This window comes from Cervus elaphus, chromosome 26 (assembly GCF_910594005.1).
Source record: "Cervus elaphus chromosome 26, mCerEla1.1, whole genome shotgun sequence".
NCBI lineage: Eukaryota > Metazoa > Chordata > Mammalia > Artiodactyla > Cervidae > Cervus > Cervus elaphus.
In genome coordinates, this window is record NC_057840.1 from 17,569,627 (window position 1) to 17,596,071 (window position 26,445).

At 39.5% G+C, this 26,445-nt stretch overlaps 1 pseudogene; it reads right to left on the reverse strand.

Moving 5' to 3' along the window:
* Nucleotides 1-686: 686 nt before the first annotated feature.
* LOC122684229 lies at nucleotides 687-18,969 on the reverse strand (annotated as a pseudogene).
* Nucleotides 18,970-26,445: the final 7,476 nt, after the last annotated feature.

Consider the following 26,445-nt stretch of genomic DNA (forward strand, 5'->3'; position numbering starts at 1 on the left):
AGGATATTTTTCCATTGCCTTCTGATTTTCACTGTTTCTGGTAAGAAAACAGCCTTCTTATTTCATGTGTATTTTTCCTCTTGCTCTTTTTATGTCCTGTTTAACTCTGGCTTTCAGCAGTTTAATATAATAGGCCTAAGTCTTGTTTTCCTTTCTGCTTGATGTTTGCTTAAATTTTTATAATTATAGGTATATTTTAAAATGAAGTTAACAAATTTTAAACAATATTTTCTTAAATAATTTTTTTGCCCCATACTTTTTCTTCTCTCTTAGACTTCAGTTATACAAGTGTTAGTTCATTTGCTATTATTTCACAGGTCACTGATATTCTATTTTTGATTTTTAAAGTAATTTTCATGGCTAATTTGCTCATAATTATTAATAATTCTGATAGATAATTCAAAAAAGATAAGCAATATCAACAATTCATATCATATGTTTAGAAATAGCAATTATTTTTCTCTTTTAAAACTTATATCTCATTTTCTTTTTTGTATTACTGTCTTGGCCAGGACATGCAGTTTGTATTGATCATAGCAATGATAGTAAACATTCTTATCTTTACTTTTTTTTTCTAGCATTATGGGAATTTTATTTGGAAGTGAACTTTTAACTATTAATACAAATGCCAAGAAATACTACACAAAACATCCGCAGGATTTTTTTTTCATCTTTTTTTCTTTAAATTGTTCACAAGCATTTCCTACATAATCCAACATACAACAGAGAAATGGTACATCTTTTTCTTTCAATTTGCATACAATGGAAAAACAAGAAAATATATATATATTTTACAAAGTTTAACTAATAGACACTACCAAGCTGGCAGTTTAAGTCTATACGTGAGAAATTATCTAATAAAAAATAATCAGAATTTATTTAGCATCAGTCACTTCCATAACCAAGTATTATTCTGATTAATAAAACTTGTCATTAAGCTTCTGGTATAAACTTATACCACTATTCCATTGGTTGTGTTGCTCCCCACCTTGGTTCTTCAGAATCAACGAACAGAAAATCGTTGCAAAGTAGGGGCAAGCATTTGCAAAAACAAACAAAAATCCCCAGCTTATTATAAGCATGAATGTGTGGTGGAATTTCCTCCCAAGCAATGAACTTCAAATCATTAAGAATCACCAGAACTGAGTATTGTCAAGATACTTTGCCTAAGTCCAAGAAGAGATGCCATTTATTTATATCCAACAGAGGACTGAAAATTAAACTTAGTGTTCCATTTGGGGGTAGGTTGGAAGGAATTCAGCCATTTGAAAAATGACCATCTTAAAAAAAAATGACCACCAAAAATAGGTCCACTAAATTTATTTTAAAAATCATAAAACGTTTCTTACAAAAGCGTTACATTCTGCACGCTGCTCTGAATAGATGCCAGGGACATATGGACTACTGTTACTTTTCCTCATTGTCCCACCACCCCAAATGTCACAGTGACCACAAAGCAAAGTGTTCACAATAATTACATGGGGGGACTTCTTTAAACCACCTACAATGAACAAAAATTAAAATTCACTCACTCTGCTGCTGTTTCAAAATTTCAATGTTAGTTTTTGCACACCCTCCCCCACCCTCGACCCCCCACCCTGTTTGTAAGGAACTAAAACATTACATCTGGTCAACAGCAAAGATTTCACTACACCTCAAATGCAGAACACCTATGAAGCAGAGGAATGTTGGCTTTTTAAATAGAAGCAGATTAAAAAATATATATATATGCAGGACTCCTTCAGTTCTTCACTAGTCTTAGAAAAACTTTCCAGAATACTGCTTCACACTATAAAAAAGAAAAAAATATCTTGCATTAGAATCCTTCAACACCTGCATACTGCTTCACACTGATCTGCAGCAAATACTGGGCATTCTGTATCTGGCCCTGTGTTCCTGTAACGGTAATGATCCGATCTTCGGATCCTTCTAAAGGCTCATCAATTTTGATCGAAGCTCCTGACTCATGACGGATTTGTTTCATCCACTGACCTCCTTTGCCAATGATAGATCCAGCCAAATCTTTGGGAATAGTTAATTGTGTAGTAATAAGAAGTCCACCAAGATCACCATATGAGCCACGACCCCCTACGTAGGAATAATCATATCCAGAGCCACCCTGTGGTCCATAAGCCATCTGCCACTCTGATGGGCTCCATGTATCTATTGCAGGGTCCCACGTTTCACCAGCACTGAAACCACCCATGCCGTCATAACGGTCTCCAGGTCTTCCTCTTTTGTCATAGGGCATTAGATCTCCTCCTCTAGGGCGTGGGGGTGGGGGAAGAGGAAGATTCCGAGCTCTACTACCGCCCTGGCCACCTCGTCCGGGAGGGGGTGGAGGAGGTCCTCGAAGAGGGCTCATATCATCATAATCTCTTCTGGAGGGACGCATGGGATGCCCACCCCAACCAGGTGGCATTCTGTCAAAACCACCTCTTCCCCACATGGGAAACCCCACGGGACGTCCACAGCGGTCATCAAACATCATTGTAAAACCACTGTAATCATAGGTTTCATCATAAGAATTGGGATTGTAAGGCTGAGCGCGTCCTTTGATGGGAGACTCTGATATAAGATCAAGGATGATCTTTATGCACTCTGCAACCCTATCAGGTTTTCCTCTGATAAGAATGACTGTCAGTAGATTGAGGACAACATTCCTGACAAAGCTTGATTGTTGTCTGAGTGTTCTCTCGAAGTTCTTTGATTTTAGCACCTTTGACTCCAATAATTCCTCCTGCCAGCCTGATGAAGCAACAGTCTCAACTCGCAGTCAAAGTTGCTTCCTTTATAGTGTTGGTAATGTAAGCATTCCACAGCATCAGGTTCGAGCGGGAGGTGGCTGGTTGCAGTGGGTGATGGCAACTGCAGGCCCTCTTCCAAGGTAGGGATGATTTTCTTCAGAATTTCTCCAATCGTTTCAATATCAGCACTGATACTCAATGCGTGCTTGGGGCCACTGCTGTCTGGGACGGAAACACTGGCATGGTAGTCTGTATGGAGAACCTTAATATTCTTGCCTCCTTTTCCAATCACTGCCCCAGCATTCTTGCTCTGAAACAGAATGTGTAATTCAACCATCTCAGCAGTGTTTCTAGATCTTTTAAAAGCTTCTTCCTCTTCCACATCTTCAGCAGGGCGTTTACCAAATTTGCCATTGATTTCAGTGTTGGGAAAGGTTTCCTCTGGCTGTTCAGTTTCCATTTTCTTGTATTCAAGGGACACACCAATCTGGCAAGGGTACAGTCCCTATGCCACCGTGCCTTCTCAGCTGGTCACAACTAGACAGAGAACCCTTCTTATCTTTAATCTTGGCTTAAAAGTTGGCTTAAAACTCAATATGCAAAAAACTAAGATCATGGCATCTGGTTCCATCACTTCATGGCAAATAGATGGGGAAACAGTGGAAACAGTGTCAGACTTTATTTTTCTGGGCTCCAAAATCACTGCAGATGGTGACTGCAGCCATGAAATTAAAAGACACTGGCTCCTTGGATGAAAAGCTATGACCAACCTAGACAGCATGTTAAAAAGCAGAGACATTACTTTGCCAACAAAGGTCTGTCTAGTCAAAGCTATGGTTTTTCCAATAGTCATGTATGGATGTGAGAGTTGGACTATAAAGAAAACTGAGCACCGAAGAATTGATGCTTTTGAACTGTGGTGTTGGAGAAGACTCTTGAGAGTCCCTTGGACTGCAAGGAGATCCAACCAGTTCATCCTAAAGGAGATCAGTCCTGAATATTCATTGGAAGAACTGATGCTGAAGCTGAAACTCCAATACTTTGGCTACCTCATGCGAAGAACTGACTCACTGGAAAAGATCCTGGTGCTGGGAAAGATTGAAGGGAGGAGGAGAAGGGGACGACAGAGGATGGGATGGTTGGATGGCATCACCAACTCAATGGGCATGGGTTTGAGCAAGCTCCGGAAGTTGTTGATGAACAGGGAAGCCTGGCATACTGCAATCCACGGGGTCACAAAGAGTCGGACACGAATGAGCAACTGAATTGAACTGATCTTTAATCTTAATGGTAAAGTATTTAAAATTTCATTATGAGGAAGGTGTTTGCTAAGGTTTTTGAGCAGTATCATCAATCAACCTGAGGACATTTTCTAACTAGTTATTTTGACATTTTTAAGTAAATTTTGAAATTTATTGCTTTTGTTTTCTTCCAACTCTTGGGAAAATATGGGGCAGTAGTTACAGTGCCATTTCCAACCATTTCAGAATGTCTCCATCTCTGTAACACGAGTAGGATTATATTTTTTTGTCCTCTGGAAGTCAGGTTGGCATTGTGACTTCCTTTGCCTTTATGCAGTGTGAGCAGAAGAGACGTGTCACTTTTGGACAGAAGTTTTCAAAGTTGGCACAATATAGTTCACCTTGCTCTCTTTTCCTGACTCAGCAATCATGTAAACATGTGTACAGAAGAAGCACCCATCCACCTGGATCCCTCAGTGATGAGTATAAGCAGAAGACACTTACAATTGATCATAATATATTACTTATTAATATCTTTTATTCCATAGCTTCTTTTTGTTGGTATTATCATATGTTTGGTATACATAATAGGAAGAGCCAGGTAAGCAATGTAGCTTAGAGAATATTTTCTTTAAAAAACGTTTCTTTCCAAGTGTTAAGTGGGTGGAAGAAAATAATTGGGTATATAGTCCCTGTACTTGGCAATAATACACAATTTGTTAGAAGAAATTAATTAAATTCCTAAAGACAATTCTAGATATGTCCCATGAGCTTAAGAAAAAAAGAAAGTAAATAAATAATTTTCTAGGACGAGTATACTTCCTGTAACTATACTATGAGGAAAGTATAAAGATACAATAAGGAAGAGCAAGCTATACAACATGGATTACTTATAATAGCAATTACATTTTAGGAGTATAAATTTGATTCACTCATAGGCATTGAAGATTTTTTAACAGGGAAGAAACTTTGTCTTTAGTTTAGGAAAGTGACTAAAAATATTGCCACTATATTTAGGATGAACTGCAGATATAAATTTGCATTCTAGAGATCTTGAAAGGTTGGGAGGGGCAAGGATTTTTATTTTTATTTTTTTATTTATTTTTGGTCATGTACTGCACTGCTTGTGGGATCTTAGTTCCCAGACCAAGGATCAAACTCAGGTCCTCAGCAGTGAGAGCTTGAAGTCCTAACCACTGGACTGCCAGGGAATTTCTGGGGCAAAGATTTTTAGTTGTTGCGGTGAGATATCAAGAAGAAGGGATGGAAAAGAAGGAACAGCTTTGAGTTTTATTCAGCTGTCTGCATATCCATCTATGACTAGACCTTTAAAAACCTAACATTCTTCACATTTGTATATTGCAAGTCATATAAATAGAGTCTGCAACTGGATACACCTTATTGGATATCCACCTCATATTTTATGTTACTGAGTTTATGTTAGTATTTTATGTTACTGAGTCAGGACACTGACTCAATGTACTAATATTTAACACAAAACCTGAAACTGAAAACATATATCTAGGAGGAGAAGGCTGGTAACACAAACTTCTGAGAATTAAGTAGGGTATTTTGGGGGATTTTGTTTGTTTTTGCCTTTTGTGCACAATAGGCAATTGTGATTCGGGTGCATTTGCTTATTCTGGGAGGAAAAAACCCTCCCCTAAAACAAAAGGACCATTATAAAGAGCTAGATGTAATCAACAACACCCGACCATGCCATATTTTCTATGCCTGTAACAGGGTCACTTTCAGGGACTGTGGACCAGACTTTGTTTCTTTCTTTTTAAAGGGCATTTTGGGAATTGTAATACTTCTCCATGCTCTAAAGTATCATTTGTCCAGGGGAGAGGGTTTGGGTGTCAAGCATAAGAGGGATCTAGGGGCTTCTAAAGTGATCACTTTGGGAGTCACTTCATAATATATTTGTCGGCAAATCTTTCTTCCAATTCTGGTTTTGTTACCTTCTCTCTGCTTTCATTATAAACAGTGTACAAAGGGAGCTATCTTCCTGCTCCTCAAAATAACTACTTAGTTGGGTAAAATTTATAATGTTAGATTCTACTTTTAGCCAGGAAATGCAAACAAAGCCTGGAGACTGCTTGTTCCCTGACCCCAAATTCATTTCATGTTGCTATAGTATCACCCCTGAGAAAATGGGCCTGTCTGTTTTCCTCCCCATAGACGCACTCAATGGGCTTTTGTCAGCTCTTGAATTATAGCATTAAAATTTAAACACTAGGGATTTAATGGAGGATTATTATGACACTCCAGTGCATTCTTTCTGTTGCCACTAGCAACAACCGAAGGATGAAATAAATTCGTTGTTTTAGAGGTACTATTTTCTTAAAAGACGAAGGATCTACCTCACATTCTTGGAGTTTTATAAACTGGTCTATGCAGGTTATTGTTAACATGAGAAGAAGGCTGGTGGTATATAATACCAATCCAATAATTGAAAGACTTTTTTGTATTAGTTCACCAATCTACAAAGAAATGATATTTTCACAGGCCCCCAGAAGATGAACTTCAATCTGCTGCTCCCAAACACATTTTCCACTGTCTGGAAAATGTGCAAAGGGAATGGCACAGTGTTCTCCATCCCAAATCCTTCAAAGTGCTGGGGGGAAGAAAAGAATTCCTGCCAAAAGGCCCAGAGAGATCTGTCTGTCTGTATAGTATGGTAATGTCTGAGGCTAGTCCAGAGAGGTTTCTGGGAGAAGCCAGCTATTGAAATCTAATGAATGGAACTGAGAATTTCTTGTTACAATACTATTTGTTTATTTGCTTGGTCATATCCTTGTATCTAAGAGGACATCAAAATAAACAATAAAAGCAAGATATTGTTGTATTGTCTTTGAATTTCCATTTGAGTATATGTTCTGAGAAATTTTCTTATAGGTAAATTTGTAACTAGATTTATTTTCTCTGCCAGTCATTTAGTTATGTGTGATTTTTACCTCTTCCCTGTTCCATTGTCAGCATCCAGATTTATAGTCAGGATTGTACTATAATCCTGATATAATTATTTTGAAGGCACTTTTTAGCAAGAATACAAAGAAAAGCAAGGATGTATCCATATTTTTGTTGCTCTCTCAGTTACCAAAATATGGATAGATCCTTGCTTTTCTTTGTATTCTTGCTAGAAAATACTTTGAAAATATTTCACAATTTTTTTGTCTTTGGAATAAATTCAAGTTCATGGTAGAAATAATAAAAGATGAGTAGCGGGCTGTAAGTAAATAAATAGCCATTTGGATTTCTTTACTACCCAGAGATAATACCTCTTAACCTAAGTGGGATTCTTTACTTATGGCAATGAAAGTAAATCTTATTTTCACCAAGTACTTCCAGAGCTCTCTGTCTCTTTCTCAAAGGCAATTCTATTACCAATGTCTTTTGTTTCCATTCAGGGGTAGTCCATGCAGATTTATTTATATAGGAGACTTTTACATGAAAATGATACATTTTAAAGTTTTTATCTCCTAGCTTTCCACATATAGCTTTTCCACATAATAGTAAATCTTGAAACCAGAATTTGTATGTGAGAACACAAGGGTGATATTCTTGTGGGACCAGAAGGTTGGGGGTTTGAAGGAGAAAACTAAGAACATGGTTTTAAAGTTGGCTTTGCTAAGCAAGCCCTTTGTTCTATTTTTTAAGTTGTATGGACCTGGTCAATAAATTAAAAGGGTAATAAACATGCTTTTAATTTTGCTTTACGTAACACTGGGAAAATAATGTCCATAAAAACAACAAAAAAAGTTAGCATTATTTTTATTTGTCATGTTTTGTGTTACTTTGATATGGTTTGTCTGGAACAACTCATCTCTCTAACATCTAGTCCCTAAATGAGAGATTTTTGTAGTTTTGTGTAGTTTGCTAGCAAAAACGGTGTTGCAATACATATCCTTGCAAACAGGATTGTACACCCATGTATTAATCTGCTCATACTCTAAATTGCTAGAATATGAATGACTTAGATCAAAGCATAATACACAGAGACTTTAACCACAGTGGACCAGACCAGGTATTTAAAAGCACCTCTATAAATTAAGGACCAGTACCATTTCAGGAACCACACTGAGAGCCCCAGAGGGGCAACTTCCAATTTTCATGTCAAGCCGAGGTGTTTCTGGGAGCAGGCTGACTGTGCTCCTAAATATATCATTTTCCACCTGACAAGTCAGGTTCCTTAGACCTTCCCCTCCATGTAGGTCACTGAGTCCCTGGAGACCCGCCTTCACAGATGGAAATATCAGGCCATAGAGTCACAAGGGTTCTATGGATCAGCTGTTTAGCTTTGCCAAGAGCCTGGGCCATGCTATGCTAAGGCGCTTCAGCCGTGTCTGACTCCCTGCGACCACATATATGGACTGTAGCCTGCCAGGCTTCTCTGTCCATGGAATTCTTCAGGCAAGAATACTGGAGAGGGTTGCTGTGCCCTCCTCCAGGAGATCCTCCGGCTCGGGGATCACACCTGCACCTCTCCCATCTCCTGCATTGACAAGTAGGTTCTTTACCACTAGCACCACCCTTGCCAAGAGCCTGAAAGTGAAAAGTAAAAGTGAAAGTTGCTCATTCGTGTCCGAGTCTTTGTGACCCCATGGACTGTAGCCTGCCAGGCTCCTCTGTTCACGGAATTCTCCAGGCCAGAATACTGGAGTGGCTAGCCATTCCTTTCTCCAGGGGATCTTCCCAACCCAGGGATGGAATCCAGGTCTCCCACATTGCAGGCGGATTCTTCACTGTCTGAGCCCCCAGGGAGCCCCAAGAGCCAAGAGCCTAGTAGCAAGCTATTAACTGGTTTCAGAAAACCTTACCCATACAGGCCGTTACAGAGCATGGAGTAGACTCTCTGTGCTACATAGCAGGTCCCTGTGAGTTATCTACTTTATGTGTGTGTGTGTGTGTTAGTCACAGTCATGTCTGACTCTTTTCAACCCCACGGGCTGTGGCCCGCCAGGCTCCTCTGTCCATGGGGATTCTCCAGCAAGAATACTGGAGTGGATTGCCGTGCCCTCCTCCAGGGTGACCTTCCCAACCCAGGAATCGAACCTAGGTCTCCCGCATTGCAGTCAGATTCTTTACCGTCTGAGCCACCAGGGAAGCCCCATTTTATATATAGTAGAGCGTATATGTCAATCCCAATTTCCCAATTTATCCCTCCCCCTCCCCCCGCCATGCAATCGTAAGTTTATTTTCTACATCTGTAATTCTGTTTCTGTCTTGTAGATAAGCTCATTTGTAGCCTTTTTTTTTTTAAATTCCACATATAAGCAATATCATGTGATATTTGTCTTCCTCTGTCTGATTTACTTCACTCAGTATGACAATCTCTATCTCTCCCCATGCTGCTGCAAATGGGATTATGTTGTTCTTTTTCATGGCTGAGTTTAATAGATTAACTTTGCTGTACACCCTAAACCAGCACAGCATTATAAATCAACTGCTCCCCAATAATTTATTGTAAAAAGCCTAGCCCGGTAGCAATACCAGAGAGGCAATGAGGCTGCCTCCCTCTGCCAAGGACCCCAACTGACTGAAGCTTGTTAGCGACACTTGAGCTCAAAGGCGTCATTAGTGTTGTGAGTTCTATTAGCACTTCTCTACCTACAGCTCTTCTAGGACTGGGAGACTATCCTTGGCACTCCTGGGATGAAGAAGTACATGCAAATGTAGAAATAACAATAGTACATTAAATTGGCCCAAATCCCTCAGCCTCCAAGGTCACACTAGCTTCCTTTTCCCACTGTAAGCCTTGCCCCAAATCCAGTCACCGAATCTGGATGCCTACTCCCCAGACAGGAGTAGGTAAGATGACACCTTGGGCAGTTGTATCCAATAGAGTTCTCCAGGATAATAACACTGATGGGAATGATCTTTGGTCTCTTTTGGGGACAGAGAGATCTCTGAAAAGCAGCTGCGATCAGGGTAGAATGGAAGAGAATAAGTAGAGGGCATTAGTGGAGAGAGAAGCTTCTTGCCAATAAGCAAGATACTGTATTCAGTTTGAGCAGGTTTTGAATAGGGTCTAGCTCAAGACTCACAAAAAGAACTAAATATTTTGGTCTGCCCAAAGTTCTGAGTTGAATAGCAAGGTCCTCATTGTTGACAGCAGTTTTTTGGCTTTGAGGACTCTTTGGTTCATCAGTTGCAGCCTCATTACTTTTTGGCTAAAGCTGTAGAGCTCAATGCCCTGTTGTCATGGTAACATTTGCTCATCCACTCTCCCGGAGGAGAGTGAGCAATAACCAGGGCACCATTTGAGCAGTTTGGTTCGATCCTAGCTCTCATTGCTCGAAACATTTATTAACAGGTGCGACTGCAGAGAATCATTATGTAATACCCAGCCCCCTTGCCTAAGATTGTCTGTCAGATCTCAGAGTCTTGTCATATTCCCAGACCTGGCCTGCAGGACCCTTGTTCATTTTCCTTCAGAAAGGCACATTTCGATTAGCATCCCATCCTTTTCACCAAAGCCGCTGAGAATTCTGATGGGTCTGATCTGTCTTGTGTGTGTGTACTTGGTCGATTAGTTGTGTCCGACTCTTTGCGTCCCTTTGGACTGTAGCCCACCAGGCTCTTCTGTCCATCAGATTTTTCAAGCGCGAATACTGGAGTGGGTTGCCATTTCTTTGTCCAGGGAATCTTCCTGACCCAGGGATCAAACCCTCATCTCCTGTGTCTCCTACATTGCAGGTGGATTCTTTACCTAGTGAGCTATCGGAGAAGCCCGATATGTCATCTTACTTGCAAGCTAACAAGTTAGTCAGCCACAATCTTATGGATGCTAAAAAATGACACAGGATTCCTAAGTCAGGGACAAAAGAATTTATTACAGAGCATGGTAAACAGCATGAACATCAGTTTACTTTTGAGAGTTCCTTCTGCTCCAAAATCTTACAGAGAAAGACACCTAGATATAGTCTACACATGCAGTGGTTGGCATTTCAAGAGAGGAACTATTAGCATACAGAAGGTCAATCTCTTACAATGAGTAATAAGCATGTCTACCTTTTGATCAAGAGAGATAATATCTTTATTATAGCAGACAGTAAGCATGCCGGCTCTTTGTCCCTGGGGAAGATCCTATCTCTATCAAGGTTTTTCACTATGCAAAACATCCTTAAAAATAGTTCAGAAGGAAAAACTGTCAGTTCCTCTGTTCCCAAGATATACCAAACTGTGAAAGACTTATTAGAATTCTTTCCTGACACATTCAATGGCTTGAATGTACTTATATGTATTCAACTAACCCCTCTCTATTCCTCCATTGGTGGCAATACTTTTATTAAAAACCAGTACCAGCTGCTGTAATAACCCTCACGCATTGCTTGTTTATTCCTTTTGGATAATTTCCCAGGTAGAGTGATTAGGTAGAAATGGATACATTTAATTCTAATATATTTTGCAGATTTTCTCTACCAAAAGGCAGTTAAAATTAACATTTCAAACAGGTGTGTCCAAGAATAACTTACTCCTTAATGTGGAAAAAATAAATGATAAGCTTCATATTCTTAAATTTAATATTTCCTAGAACAGCAACTTAATGCAGAGACCATAGAATTTAATTAGAACTTATTCCTAATAAAATGGGCTGCTATACAAAAATAGACTGGGTGGCTTATAAGTGATGGAAATCTAGTTCTTACAGTTCTGGAGGCTGGATAATTTATTCCTCACAGTTGTGGAGGCTGGGGTGTCCAAGATCAAGGCACTGACAGATTCAGTGTCTAGTGAGAACCCACTTCCTGGTTCATAGACACTTCCTGGTTCATAGCCGTCTTTTCACTATGCCCCCATAGGACAGGAAGGATGAGGGAGCTCTCCTACTACTGTCTGTATTATAAGGGCACTAATCCCATTCATGAGCATTCCACCCTCATGACCTAAGCATGTCCCAAAGTCCTTACTTTTAAATACCATCACATTGGGGGTTAGATTTCAACATGTAAATTTGGAGGGATACAAGCAAAGTTCAATAAGAAACCTTAAACATAATGGTTAGACAATTGATACAGCTGCTTTGAAAGGACAAAGCTCTCATATAGACATTATATTTAATCAGAAGGATAAGAAAAAGCTAGGAAATATTTACATGCTAGTTTTCATAAAATGTAATATAAATCTACATTTAGCCTATATCTTGTCATCATGAAAATTGAGTTTTTGTCTAAATTTATTTTAAAAGAAAAACAAAAGATTTTTCTATTACTAAAAGATTCTAAGAACTTTTCACTTATAATTCCAAATATATGGTTTTTTAAAATAAAAAGTACATTTGTTAATGTACTCTTTCTTATAAAACACTATATTCACTTGTTTTTAATTATGTTTCTTGAATGAGATTGCAGTCATCCACTTGTCTTATAATAATTAACTCATTCTGAGATATCACTGATTTATTCTGTTACTGCCTTGGTTGTGATTTAAACTTACTTGGTAGCATTAAAAACACAATGAGAACATTTTTAAGCTTTCTATTGCTATATAACCTTGCTTATAACAAACCTGGTGATTTAACCTATTCAACTCTGACAGGCAATAACAATTCAAGTTTTCTTTTTAGAAAAATCTATGTTGACAATGGATATTACCACTTGCAATTTCTATTCAATCCATAGAGTAAAAACAAGACCTCATTGTTGGATTAACCCAGTCCAGGTGAAATTCAGGTCCTCAGGATTTTTACTTATTTTTGTCAGTGAAATATTAACTCTGATCAAAGATCACAGCAAAAGTGAACCAGTGTCACTGGTAAGAGTCAACAGCATCAACAAATAATAGATACAGATCTCACAAACTGCAGGTATGGGCATCATTAGATCTAAGACATGTATACAATACTTTAAAAATGAAGAGTAGAACTTTCCTGGTGGCTCAGTCGTAAAGAATCTGCCTGCCAGTGCAGGAGACACGGGTTCAGTCCCTGATCCAGGAAGACCCCACATGCCTCCGGGCAACTAAGCCGGTGGGTCACAACTACTAGATGTGCTCTAGAGCCCAAGAGCCGAAACTGCTTAACCCACATGCCACAACTAGTGAAGCGCAAATTCTCCAGCACCTGTGCTCCACTAAAGGCGAAGCCACCACAAGAAGAACCCACATATCGCAACTAGAGCATAGCCCCTGCTCACTGAAACTAGAGGAAAACCCGAGCAGCAATGAAGAGGCGGCACAGCCAAATAAAGAAATAATTACCTTTTAAGAATGCAAGGTAATATGTTTCTTGAGCAAGCAGGTGGCTTTTTAGCAAAATACAACTGTTAAGGATGAAAATATAACCTTTAAATTAAAAATTTATGAGATGATTAGAGTTATCACAGATGAAAAGTCAGTAGGAAGGTTTCATTATAAAAAATTAATTAAAAATGCAGCACAAAGACAAAAGAAAATGAAAATTACTAAATAGTGTTCGGAGATAGGAAAGATAGACTAAGAGAATTAAACCTTGTCTTATCAGAGTGAGACGAGAATAGAGATTATGGAGCAGAGTCAACTTTTGAAAAGGTCATGATAAAGAATTTTCCAGAAATGATGAAAAACAAGAATTTACAGAGGCAGCACAATGTATACCAAATGGGATGGATTAAAAAAAAAAAGAATCTATAATTATGCACCTTCCACTAAAATTTTAGAACTTCAGAGACGAACAGAAACTCATAAAAGCAGCAACTTGAGCAAATAAATCTCCTCCAAAACAACAACAACAAAAATTGAAGAAACAGTAAATGTCCCAACAGCAGTGACAGAAGCCAGGTCACAGTGAAATGATAAAATTCCCAGTTGTGCAACCAGCCAAATTCTCAGTAACAAGGGCAAAATAAGACGTATTTCCATAAATAAGAACTGAAAGTTTTCACCATCAGCAGAATTTCAGTAAACTAATTTCCAAATTATATCCTTCAGCATAAAAGGAAATTATTCCAAAAGGAAGACCAAAGATGCATAAAAGAAAAGAAAGTTTTAAGAAATTATGTATGAAATACACAAAACAGTGGTGAATTATTTAAGAAAAATAAAAAGGAATTAGAGGCAAAGAAATAGTTGTAATAATGGAAGATAGAGCAGAGATTAAAAATATTAGAATGCTATGAACCTTTAAATTGAGATACTGGAAAAATTTTCAATTCCTGGAAAAAAAATTAATTCCTAGAAAAAATAAAACAATAAAAGAATAACCTTATAATAATATTAGTTTTACAATAAGATTTAAAATAGTATGATAGAGTTCAGGAAGGCTACCTGAAATGTGGCACCTTGGTGTATTGACTATTTGAAGTTGAGGGATTTTTTTTTTTGTAATGATACTCATTCCTTTATTATTGATTGTGTTAATTTGAACAGGGCTGGGGCCTGCAGGCTGCTGGCAGCACTACGCTGCAGGTGCATTTCAGCCAGATGGAGAGATCTCATCCCAAGCCAAGAAGACAGAGGGTAAAGTTTTATATATATATTTATGTTGCATATGTCCCACATCATCATCTGTACAGAGTGAAAAGAACGGGCCACTGCATTGTTAACTGCTGTCCTAAATAATGACCATAGCAACAGACATGGAAATTTGGTCCTAGTCAAGGTCTTTGTCAACCAAGTGTTGGATACAACAAAAGGAAAAGAAGAGAAAGAGAGATACAGAGAGACTGAGATCCAGCCACCCCAGTGGCCTTGTTCCCAGCATATCTTACACCGGGTGTAAAGTGTCCCCTGTGCGTGTGGAGGTAAACACACATACAGAAACACTCACACACATACACAAAAATGCAGGCAGGAGCTCCTCCTCTGACCACACTTGGGCCCAGTCCTCAGACTGGGGGAGGGGGAAGGTGGGTACATTGTGCTATAAGACTGGGAGGGTCAAGTGAGCAGACAATGCAGAGTCGATGTGTCCAAGTGATGAACAAGGGTAACACGTGAGGCTCCATCCACAAACAAGAAAGAGGTTGGTGGGAGAGGCTGCTCAACACAGGCCTGGAGGTCCCTCTGTGCCCAGGCCTCCTGGGAAATTTCTACACAACGCTCCTGTCCTAGCCACAGCCGAATCTCTGATCTGAATCCCGAGTCTCAAACCATCTTCTGGGCTCTGATGAAAAATGTTGTTTCCTTGAAGGACAGGAGCCAGTGGCAAGTGAATGGCCCAACCACCTGGTGTCATAGTTACAGAAACAATGACAACATCACTGAAGTAAACCAAACCACAGCTTGGTCCTCAGAGCAGAAACTGAGCTGTGTGCAAGACGGGTTCATTTCTTGATGGAAAGAGAGTAACCAGGTAGTCACCCCCCACCGCCACCTCCCACGCACCAAATTTCAGGCAGCCCTGTCAGTTTCACACCTTTCCCCAGTGACTAAGCTCCTCATATTCTAGTAACCGGAGACTCCACATTAGGTCCTTTTGCAATCCCAAACTATGTGTTTTCATTCATGACTACTTCTCCACCCTTCCAAAATATACACTTAAAAGGTAAGTCAATGAAAATCAATCTCTCTTTCTGGTAGAAATTTACTGGAGATAGCTGGAGACATCTTGGGATGTCACAGAGGGGAGTGAGAGGATTTCCCTGGGGACCAATTTACACAGTGCTGCCGGGTGAGTCTTGTCAATAAAACAGGGCCCAACAAATGTGCTTCAGACACAGGGGGACGGGGCAGAGTGGGCGGATTGTGCCTGGCTCTCCATCTTCTGTGCTCCATGAAAGGGAGAAGCAACAGATTCTGGTGCCTTTGTTTAGCCCGGGGAGAAGAACACTGATCCTCCCACTAGTAGCCGGGGGTCCAGGCAGCTGCAAGGAATGATGAAAGCGGGAAGGAGCAGCATCTCAAAGATGGAGAGTTGGCCTGATTGCTTGTCGGCCAAGGTGACTTCTCAGAGGCGACAGAACCGAATGGACGTCCCCTGATGACTGTCCACGCTGTCTCCATTACTAGTAATGGAGGTCCCCAGGAGGCAGCAACTGGTCGCTTCACAGTTCCCTTCCACGAGTTGGGAGGGTGGGCAGGAAGCAGTTTGGGAAGCCATCAGTTCTTGCCAAAGCTGAAGAGCATGGGCTGTGTGGATGAGGTCACTGGAGTCCTTGATAAGGAACCCGAACAGTGGAAAGAGGCAGCTTGAGGCTGGGAAAGCCGAGAGCTGGGCTCCCTCCGCCTCAGGTGTCTCCTGTCCTCAGCGCACACCTTGTATTTCTCTAGGTCCCAGAAAGTGCTCAGGAGCTGCTCATCGGCGGCATAGGAGGAGATGGAGATTCTGGGGCAAGCCAGATAGAAAAAATAGCCATAGGTACCTGCGTCTTCACTTCTGCGGGCAACTGACTGGAAGGAGAGTGAGGTCTGATTGGGGCAGGGGGGTCTAAAGTCAGAAGAGGAGGAGGCTCGGCAGTGCGCATGGCAGGCTCAGGCGAGGGCTCCTTTCCCACAGGAACTGAGCTCCACGAATAAATAACATTAATTAAATAAAGGAGGCTAAGTGCCAGCAGAAGCATGCCTGCAGGGGTCCCCCCCCCATACGCACACGCATGCAAGCACCCCGAGCTGCAGCGAGATGAGCCAGGGTTGGCCGCCCGCTCCCCGGGGTCTGGGGGCACAGGCAGCCCGACACACTCATGGTCCAACACTGTCGTGGGGAGCAAAGCGGTGGAGGTGGCCAGCGAGGCGTGTGCAGTGGGAGGTGGAGGCCGCTGGCCTCTGGCACCAGGATCTGGACTTCCGGACTTTAGTAGGTGTGGAAGGTCTTTCCAGAAAGCTGTCCAACCGCATGAGCCTCTCCATGTGTAGTGCACGGGGGTCTTGTTCTTGGTCATGAGAGAATTCTATCTCAAAGACCGCTGGCGGGAACACATCCAAAGCCAGAAACAAGATGTTCTCAGCCCTGTACCTGGGGCGGGACCCCCATTGCCATGGCAACCCGAGCATACTGGCTAATAGGCCTCTTGTAGGCCACCGCAGACATTGGCCTCTTCACTGACTCCACTAGGAAGGAGGGGCTGGAACTTCCACTGCTCCTCCTGGCAGTCTAGGAAAAGCCGGTTCATAATCTTGTTCTTCTCCTCGGGGGAGATGAAGTTCTCCATGATCAGGTACCTCTGGGCAGTCCCCAGCATGCACTTTACAAGGTTCATCTAATGCAGGCAGAGGACAGGAAGGAAAAGGAAGAAAAGTTACATGGCTCAAAATAGCCTGGAATTAAAACTCCCCACCATCCTATACAAAGCAAAGAACTCTTTCACCCGAAGAAAAGAATGGACGTTAGGGTTGATTACGACCAGCTCCCAGCCAGTCCCAGTCTCTGGCCGATTTCCAGAATTCCTTGCCCCAGATGTTTAAAAGATAACTAATCGGAACAACCTTGGAGAAGAACAGGCCCCCTTAAGACAGTAGCTTTCCACATGCATGCCTACATATACTTATTCTTTTCTTGGAGTAGTACAGCAGGTCTCTAATGTGATTGCCGCCCCTTCTCGCCTCATTAAAGGTGATCTGTTCTTATAAAGTGCCAGTCTGGTTCTTTCTCCGAACCTCGCTTTCTCTAATTCCCTTACCCTACAGAGAAGATACTCCACTGGGCCCCTCCACCATCCCTGAAAGCTGAGGGATCTTGAGAAATACTTTGGCCATCTGTTGCAAACAGCTGACTCGTGGGAAAAGACCCTGATGCTGGGAAAGTGAGTGAGAGTTGCTCAGTCATGTCCGACTCTTTGTGACCCCGTGGACTATACAGTCCATGGAATTCTCCAGGCCAGAATACTGGAGTGAGTAGCCTTTCCCTTCTCCAGGGGATCTTCCCAACCCAGGGAGCGAACCCAGGTCTCCCACATTGCAGGCGGATTCTTTACCAGCTGAGCCACAAGGGAAGCCCAACAATACTGGAGTGGGTAGCCTATCCCTTCTCCAGCGGATCTTCCCGACCCAGGAATTGAACCAGGGTCTCCTGCATTGCAGGTGGGTTCTTTACCAACTGAGCTGTCTGCTGGAAAGATTGAGGCAAACAGAGAAGAAGGTGACAGACGATGAGACGGTTAGATAGTATCATGATTCAATGGACATGAACTTGGGCAAGCTTTGGGAGATAGTGAGGGGAGGGGAGGTCTGGTGTGCTGCAGTCCATGGGGTCACAGAGAGTCAGACCCGACTTAGCAACTGAACAAAACAACACCTTGAGAAAATGCCCAAAGCTGCAAGGTCCCTCTGACTTTTTCTTTGCTTTTCCCTCCTGTGAGGTCATAAAACCCTCATGTGGGAAGTGCTTTCCCTACCCAGAGGAAATAAACATCCTTATCTCCAAAGACAAAGAGACACCAAGAATTTGAACCAGCTGCACTATTTTCCTAGTTTACTACACTTATCTCATACTCCTTGACCTCTCATATTTCTACACGAGTGTGACACGGGAGCCATCAAAGACTTCCTATCATAAAATGTCAATATCCCCAGCTATTCTACAAGTTATCATTTAGAGAAATGTTTTCATAAATGTCCTGATCTTGAGACAGTCACAGTAGTCTTCTAACATACTCATTTAACAAAAAATACCTGAATCTTAAGTGAAAATGAGCAGAGGATAGTATAAATAAATAGGAATATATAGTGACACAGTGGACTAGGATATAGGAATGGAAACAATGAAGCTTTGAAACGTATATAGAAGAAAAGTGATAAAATACACTCGGGGTTTCATGATATGAATTGAGTCATATAATATTCAATTTTGTAAGATTAAAAAGCAAGAAAAATTAAACTATATACCTGTTAAGAGATATTTTGGGAATTGTAAGAAGTTAATAATAAACTCAAAATTCAGGAGAATGGTTACCGTTAGGGATAGAAAGATGAAATTTGGAGAAATACACAAGTATACGTAGGCAGTTCCAAAGCTATTGATAATACTCTAGTTCATATATCTGAATATGAATTTACTGCTTTTATTTTATTATTATGTTTCAGAACTTGCATATATTACATACACTTTATACAGATTAAATATAAAAATTTTATACACTGTGTATTACAACTAAAAGCAACAAAATTATTACAATAAAACACAAAAACAACTACAATGTTCTCACCATCAGTGATAGGATGGGTTAATATTTTCCTGTATTTTCTTCGAATACACACATGCTAACACACACATTTCTCATTTTATTTTGTAAATAGGATCATATTGTTTAAACACTTAGATATTTTCTCTTTTTATTAATACTATTGTGAAAATTTTCTTTTTTCCTTAGATAGTACTTTAAGACATAATCTAAGGGCTATATTATTTCCCATTATCTGAGTCCTCATAGCTTATATATCCAGCACATCAATTTTGACACTGAACTATTTTCTTTTATTTTTGTGTTGTTGTGACTGGGATGCACATTCTTGTATTAGCCCTTTGTATGTACAACTTTGATTATTCCTTACTGTAAATTTCTAGATGTAGAATTGCTGAATCAAAGTATACAGATTTAGGAGGTCAAAGTGACCTTTATTTTAGACTGTACCCTTAAGTATGAGTCACAGTTTTCCCTCCCCCACATACTGTGGTATTAAATACCACAATGTAGATTCTGGGATGAATAATAAACCTAGTCAATGGAGAAATCAACATACCATTTTCTCATCTTTCTCTCTTCTTCCTTTCTGTGTTCCATTCGTATACATAAACAAACCACTACAGGTCATCAAGTACTGGGAAAAAACCAACAAGAATAAAAAAATAAACCAATACCCTAGGAAAAAAAAAGAAGCCTTCTAAAAGGGAAATTTAAAATAATCATCCTCAACAGATTCCAGGGACCATCATATCAATAAAACCAAAATATGCTGCTATGAAAAAAGAAAATCCAGATCACCAGAAATTTTCTTCGAATTCAAATTTCTGCTTCTAGAAGTGAAAACTTGATTGTGGAAATGAAATCATTCATAAAGAGACTGAATGAAAGAACAGTCCTGGTAGAAGATCTAGTCACATCAAGGAAAATTTCTCAGAATGAAAAGCAAAATGAGAGAAATAAAGATTAGATGATGGATGTGTTAAACTATTTAATATATATATATAAAATAGCATTAGTAATGGATAGTGGAATGCAGTATACAATGGAAGACTTTTGAGCATGTGGACAGAAAATAGGGACAAATATATTCACTATGTATAAATATGTTCACTATATTTCATTTCATAAATATATGCACTATATTCACAAGCATATTCACTATATAATATATATATATCTGTGTGTGTGTGTATATATATATATATGTAAGGGTATCCATGTGTGTATCTAGTTAAACAGTTAAGTTGTGTAATATGGCTAGATCACTTTTACTTTCAGAAAACAGTTTATTATAGAATTATTTCTCATCATGGGAATCACATAGGTTCCTAGAAATCACAAGATGCAGTTTTATACAGGCTGAAAATGTGGGTAGCATGGAGTTTCAGGCATAGTCTGATATCACTGTGATTACAGAAAGGCAGTGCTTAGGTCATTGGGAAGATGGTCAGTTTTTCAACTTCTTCAAGGGTTCAGATTTACAAAGATTCTGCATAGTTTTAGTTTCATTCCAAACCAAGTCTCCTTTTTAGTGACTTGGAAACCAAAGAACACAGAGAATTTCATTTGCATGTCAAGCTCCCTGTAATCCACTTTGTTTTTTATTATTATGCAATCTGAGAGTCTGCACAAGTATTTTTCATAAAGACCTGTGCTTCCTCCTATATATAAATGGTCAACTTGATGGCCCCAGTCTTCCAAAATAAGACCCCAAACGCCACTGTAACCTAACAGGAATGCCAAGAAGTCCACTAATACTCATGCTTTTCAACCACAGAGACATGCTGTTCAGTAAAAAAGAACCTTTAGCCTACTCTCACTCTTAGCAACAAGAACTTAGGTTGATGGCACACACCATTTCCGACAAAATGAGAATACCTAAAACCACCAACTAAAGTTGTCAGCTCCAGAAATGAGGATTAGGTTATGGAGAAAATAAAAATATTAAATAAAGTGACTCTGATAAATATTGACTTTCTGGCAAGTTTGGATCTCTTCATGCTAAATAAAAATATGAGGTTTCTTAGTGACACTGACCTATGAAGTCATCTCCAATAATGTTATAATACATTGGACGAGAAACACAAAACAAATGAATCTTCTAACTGTGCCAGATTATTACAACAGCCTTCAACTAATTCTCTCCATATTATGCTTTCCTTTTGCCAATTACCACCCACTTCCTCAGTATGGTTTCTTAGTTTATAGGAACTCCAAGCTGTTGATGTCTTAAACTTAAAGAATAATGACCACCAACAGAAAGTATAAACAAAATATATTCATAATGTGACATCCTGTTTTGGGAAATTAAAGTGAAAATGAGCCCAAAATTACTGAAAAATGTTGAGACAAAGTTTATTGGTTAGGTTAAGTTTATCAAATTCCACGCTGGAAATTCTAATTCCTATCTTCCAACTCATTTCTGACTTCTTGTAAAAAAAGTTCTGGGGTTCCTCAGTGTTTTTCTCTTTCTCTTCTTTAAATTAAGCTTCATTCAATTTATCATCATATTCTTCTACAGGAAATGACAATTGTTAATGCAATATTCCTACACTCTGCCCAAGTATATCTCCAGGTAAATAACATCATAAATAATAGAAATTTTGACTATGTATATGCCCAGTGAAAAACACAATGGCTGAGGGCAGGTTATGGTATATGGAAGAAGGAATAGAAATAGGAAAAGTGGGCCTTCCCTGGCCATCCACAATGCAGGGGACATGGGTTCAATCCCTGATGGGGGAACTAAGATTCCACATGCTGCAAGGCAGGACCAAAAAAGAAAAAAAGTAGAAAAAGCAAGGTATGACCCCTGTTCTTAAAGAACTGTTTACTAGAGGAAAAGGACACATTCAAAAAAAAGTTCCAGAAGTCTTAGGTGTAAAAATAGGTGAAGGTAGAGAGAGAGAGAGAGAGTACTAAGCCATGCTGGGTATAGAACTAGGTTTTGACATTTGAATGCTGATTTTATGGCATGAAGTTTTAAAAAGTCCCACTCCATTGCCAAGGCTCAGACGGGAAAGAACCTGCCTGCAATGCAGAGTCCCAGTTTCAATCCCTGGGTCAGGAAGATTCCCTGGAGAAGGGAATGGCAACCCACTCCAGTATTCTTGCCTAGAGGATTCTCATAGACAGAGAAGCCTGGCAGGCTATAGTCCATGGGTTCACAAAGAGTTGGACATGACTGAGTGACCAGCACTTTCACTTTCACTTTTTCCACTGCCATGATAGACTGATATTCTATATCTGACAGAGCAGGTCACTTTTAATTTCTGAGCCATGGTATAATGGATGATATAGGATGCTCTCTTGGGTAGGATTTCAGGAAAGCCAACACTACATGAAGTCAAGACATATGTATAATTTCTAGCTCCAGCCAACTGGATGTAATACATAATTCCAAAAAAATGTCATTTATTCCATTTCCATCAGAAATTCTGACTTTAATATTGACAAAATAATTGTTGAAATTTGTCAAAGAAAAACAGTCTATCACAGCCATTTTCTTAATATCATGGAGATAAAATGTTTGATCAATTGAACTCAGCCATTTGTGGTTTTATAGGAACATGATCCTGGCTTCATAGTTTTCTTCTCTTCCAACTCAATTTATGATTCATTTCATAACCATGAGAATGTAGTAAACCAGTGCCCCATTTATCAGTGGTTTAGCAATCATTTCTTTCTGGATATTGAATAAATCAATTGAATTGGTAAGACTGGAGTAAAAAGTGATACCAAAATGCAAAATAGTCACAAAACAGATCTGCTGTCTGTCCTGTTCTACCACGTAACAATCTGTATTTCCCTGAGCAAGTCACTTCAGCAAGTCCAAGGGGATCCCTGGTGAATGAAAGAGAGTCAACGTCTGTTGCCTCTGACTTCTCTATAGCAAAAAGAAATTAAGTGAATATAGCTTAGTAGAGGTTTATTTTGTTTGGGTTTGGGTTTTGCTTTGGTTTGGTTTGTTTTAATCGAAAAGACAGAAAAACCTGTGTCCAGGGTCTAGTCTGGGTATACGTCCTGGTCACCTTGAATGACATTGTATGCATCTTACTCTCTATGTGCCTCCATCTTCTAATCTGTAAAACAGAAGTTGGACTAGATCTCTCTAGTCTTTGCAGCTCAAAATGCTCTTTTTGGGAAAAAAGGAAAAAGAAGTGCCTCTAGGCTTCTAATTTAAATGCCAGGCTTTAGCCTGATGTGAATTAAACTGTCTGGGTTATAAACCAACTACAAAACAAAGTTTGTAATGGAAACAGCAAGTGACCCTTGGCTGCAGTCAAGCTAGCAGTTCCCGCTATAATATTCAGTTACCGCTCATATCCCTGGGCAGCCACTGGAGTGTTATGTAACAGTGACTATTGCAAGATTACCCAATCCTTTCACCTAACCCTAATTGTACAGTCTGCTTGTGGCTCCTTTAATACCTGGTTCTCTTCAATGACACACTCCAGGGTATATGCGGCTGACACCACCAAACCCAGCTCTTACTGGCTTAAAATAACAGTTATGTGCAACTTTGCAAGCAACATCCTTTTTAGAGTACAATATTTTTGCTTTTTTTCCTGCCTCTTTCTAACTGGCAGTGACTTCCTGCCCAAAATTACCTAGCACTGGGAAAAATTCTAACAAATAATAAAATGCCCCCAGTGCAGGTACAGGACATACCATCTTCTAAGGCACAGACCAAGTAAGGAGCTCCAGATGAAAAGACCTAAAGAAAAGGCAGAGAAAGAGGATTTAAATTAACTACAACAATCTTCAATCAAATGGAACTGGTACTTTTTTTGCCTTTGAATTTAGCATGTACTGCCTTTATTACATATAAATGTTTTAACTCTGGAAGAGAAAAATTAGTGAAAAATTTAGAAGAAAAGTAACATCACAAAATAGAACTGGATCACTAGGTAAATATCAGTCTGACACTTAAGATGAAATATTTATTTCAAGGTGTGAATATCATATAAAAGTTTACTTATTACAAACAATCTAAATACATGTCCCTCAAAATAGAATAATCCAAGAATATGTTTCTCAAAACAGTTAATTTTTCTGCTTATAAAAGTTTTACATTTCTATTTTAGAAAACAAAATATCAAAACAAATAACAACTTATCAATTAATCTTGTGTACTTTATCAATCCACATGATAGCAACATGAAAATATTACATGTGCGATTTTGTATACTAGTTTTGTTAATGGTCACTGTCATATAAGCAGTTATCTATATTATTTTAGATCTTTGTGAATAATATTATAAATGGATATGCATTTTGTTACTCATAATATGCACATTCACTTCAAGTGCTTGAATTTCATATTGTAAACAATTTTTTATTATGTATTATTTTATGAAGTATTTTATTATGTATTACATATTATTTAATTTAGTACTTTATTTCATGGAACAGACTGGTTCCAAATCGGGAAAGGAGTACTTCAAGGCTGTATATTGTCACCCTGCTTACTTAACTTATATGCAGAGTACATCATGAGAAATGCTGGGCTGGAGGAAGCACAAGCTGGAATCAAGATTGCTGGAAGAAATATCAATAACCTCAGATATGCAGATGACACCACCCTTATGGCAGAAAGTGAAGAAGAACTAAAGAGCCTCTTGATGAAAGTGAAAGAGGAGAGTGAAAAAGTTGGCTTAAAGCTCAACATTCAGAAACTAAGATCATGGCATCCGGTCCCATCACTTCATGGCAAATAGATGGGGAAACAGTGGAAACAGTGGCTGACTTTATTTTTCTGGGCTCCAAAATCACTGCAGATGGTGATTGCAGCCATGAAATTAAAAGACGCTTACTTCTTGGAAGGAAAGTGATGACCAACCTAGACAGAATATTAAAAAGCAGAGATGTTACTTTGCCAACAAAGGTCCATCTAGTCAAGGCTATGGTTTTTCCAGTGGTCATGTATGGATATGAGAGTTGGACTATAAAGAAAGCTGAGCACAGAAGAATTGATGCCTTTGAACTGTGGTGTTGGAGAAGACTCTTGAGAGTCCCTTGGACTGCGAGGAGATCCAACCAGTCCATCCTAAAGGAGATCAGTCCTGGGTGTTCATTGGAGGGACTGATGCTGAAGCTGCAACTCCAATACTTTGGCCACCTGATGCGAAGAGCTGACTCATTGGAAAAGACCCTGATGCTGGGAAAGATTGAGGGCAGGAGGAGAAGAGGATGACAGAGGATGAGATGGTTGGATGGCATCATCGACTGGATGGACATGAGTTTTGGTGAACTGTGGGAGTTGGTGATGGACAGGGAGGCCTGGTGTGCTGTGGTTCATGGGGTCGCAAAGAGTCGGACATGACTGAGCGACTGAACTGAACTGATTTTATGAAGATTGATGCAATAAACATCTTTTTGCAAACATTTTTCCTTGAATTTCTTATTGTTTATTCTTTAAGTTTTAATACAGCTTAAGCCACATTTCTTAAACTATTTATATAGACTGCCAACTAAATATAATATCTGGAGCTGAAATGTTAAATTTAAGATTATTTACCATCCACTAGAGGAAAACCCTTATAGTCAAAGCTATGGTTTTTCCAGTTGTCATGTATGGATGTGAGAGTTGGACCATAAAGAAGACTGCGCGCCAAAGAACTGATGCTTTCGAATTGTGCTGCTAGAGAAGACTCTTGAAAGTCCCTTAGACTGCAAGGAGATCCAACAAGCTAATCCTAATGGAAATCAACCCTGAATTTTCATTGGAAGGACTGATGCTGAAGCTGAAGTTCCAATACTTTGGCCACCTGATGCAAAGAGCGGGCTCATTGGAAAAGACCCTGATGCTGGGAAGGATTTGAAGGCAAAAGGAAAAGACAGCAGCAGAGGATAAGATGGCTAGATAGCATCACTGACTCAATAGGCATGAATCTGAGCAAACTCCAAGAAATAGTGAAGGACTGAGAAGCCAGGCATGCTGCAGTTCACGGGGTCACAAAGAGTCAGACATGACTGAGCAACGGAGCAAGAACAATGTGATACAAAGTGTTCGTGTACTTGTGTACTTCATATTTCAAGTCAATATTTTAAATATGCTAAATTTTAAAAACTATCCAAAAAAAAAGAAGTCATTTATCCACATGAATTACATTAGGTAAAAATATTAATGTAAAGCAAGGTTTAATGACAACCATATAATGACTTGGCTGTGGACACATTTTTAAACATACTAAAAAAAATTGTCAACATCATTTGGAAAAAGCAAGAGAATTCCAGAAAAACATCTACTTCTGCTTCGTTGACTATGCTAAAGCCTTTGATTGTGTGGATAACAAAAAACTGTGGGAAATTCTTCAAGAGATGGGTATAACAGACCACCTTATCTGCCTCCTGTGAGACCTGTATGCGGGTCAAGAAGCAACAGTTAGAATCAGACATGGAACAGTGGACTAG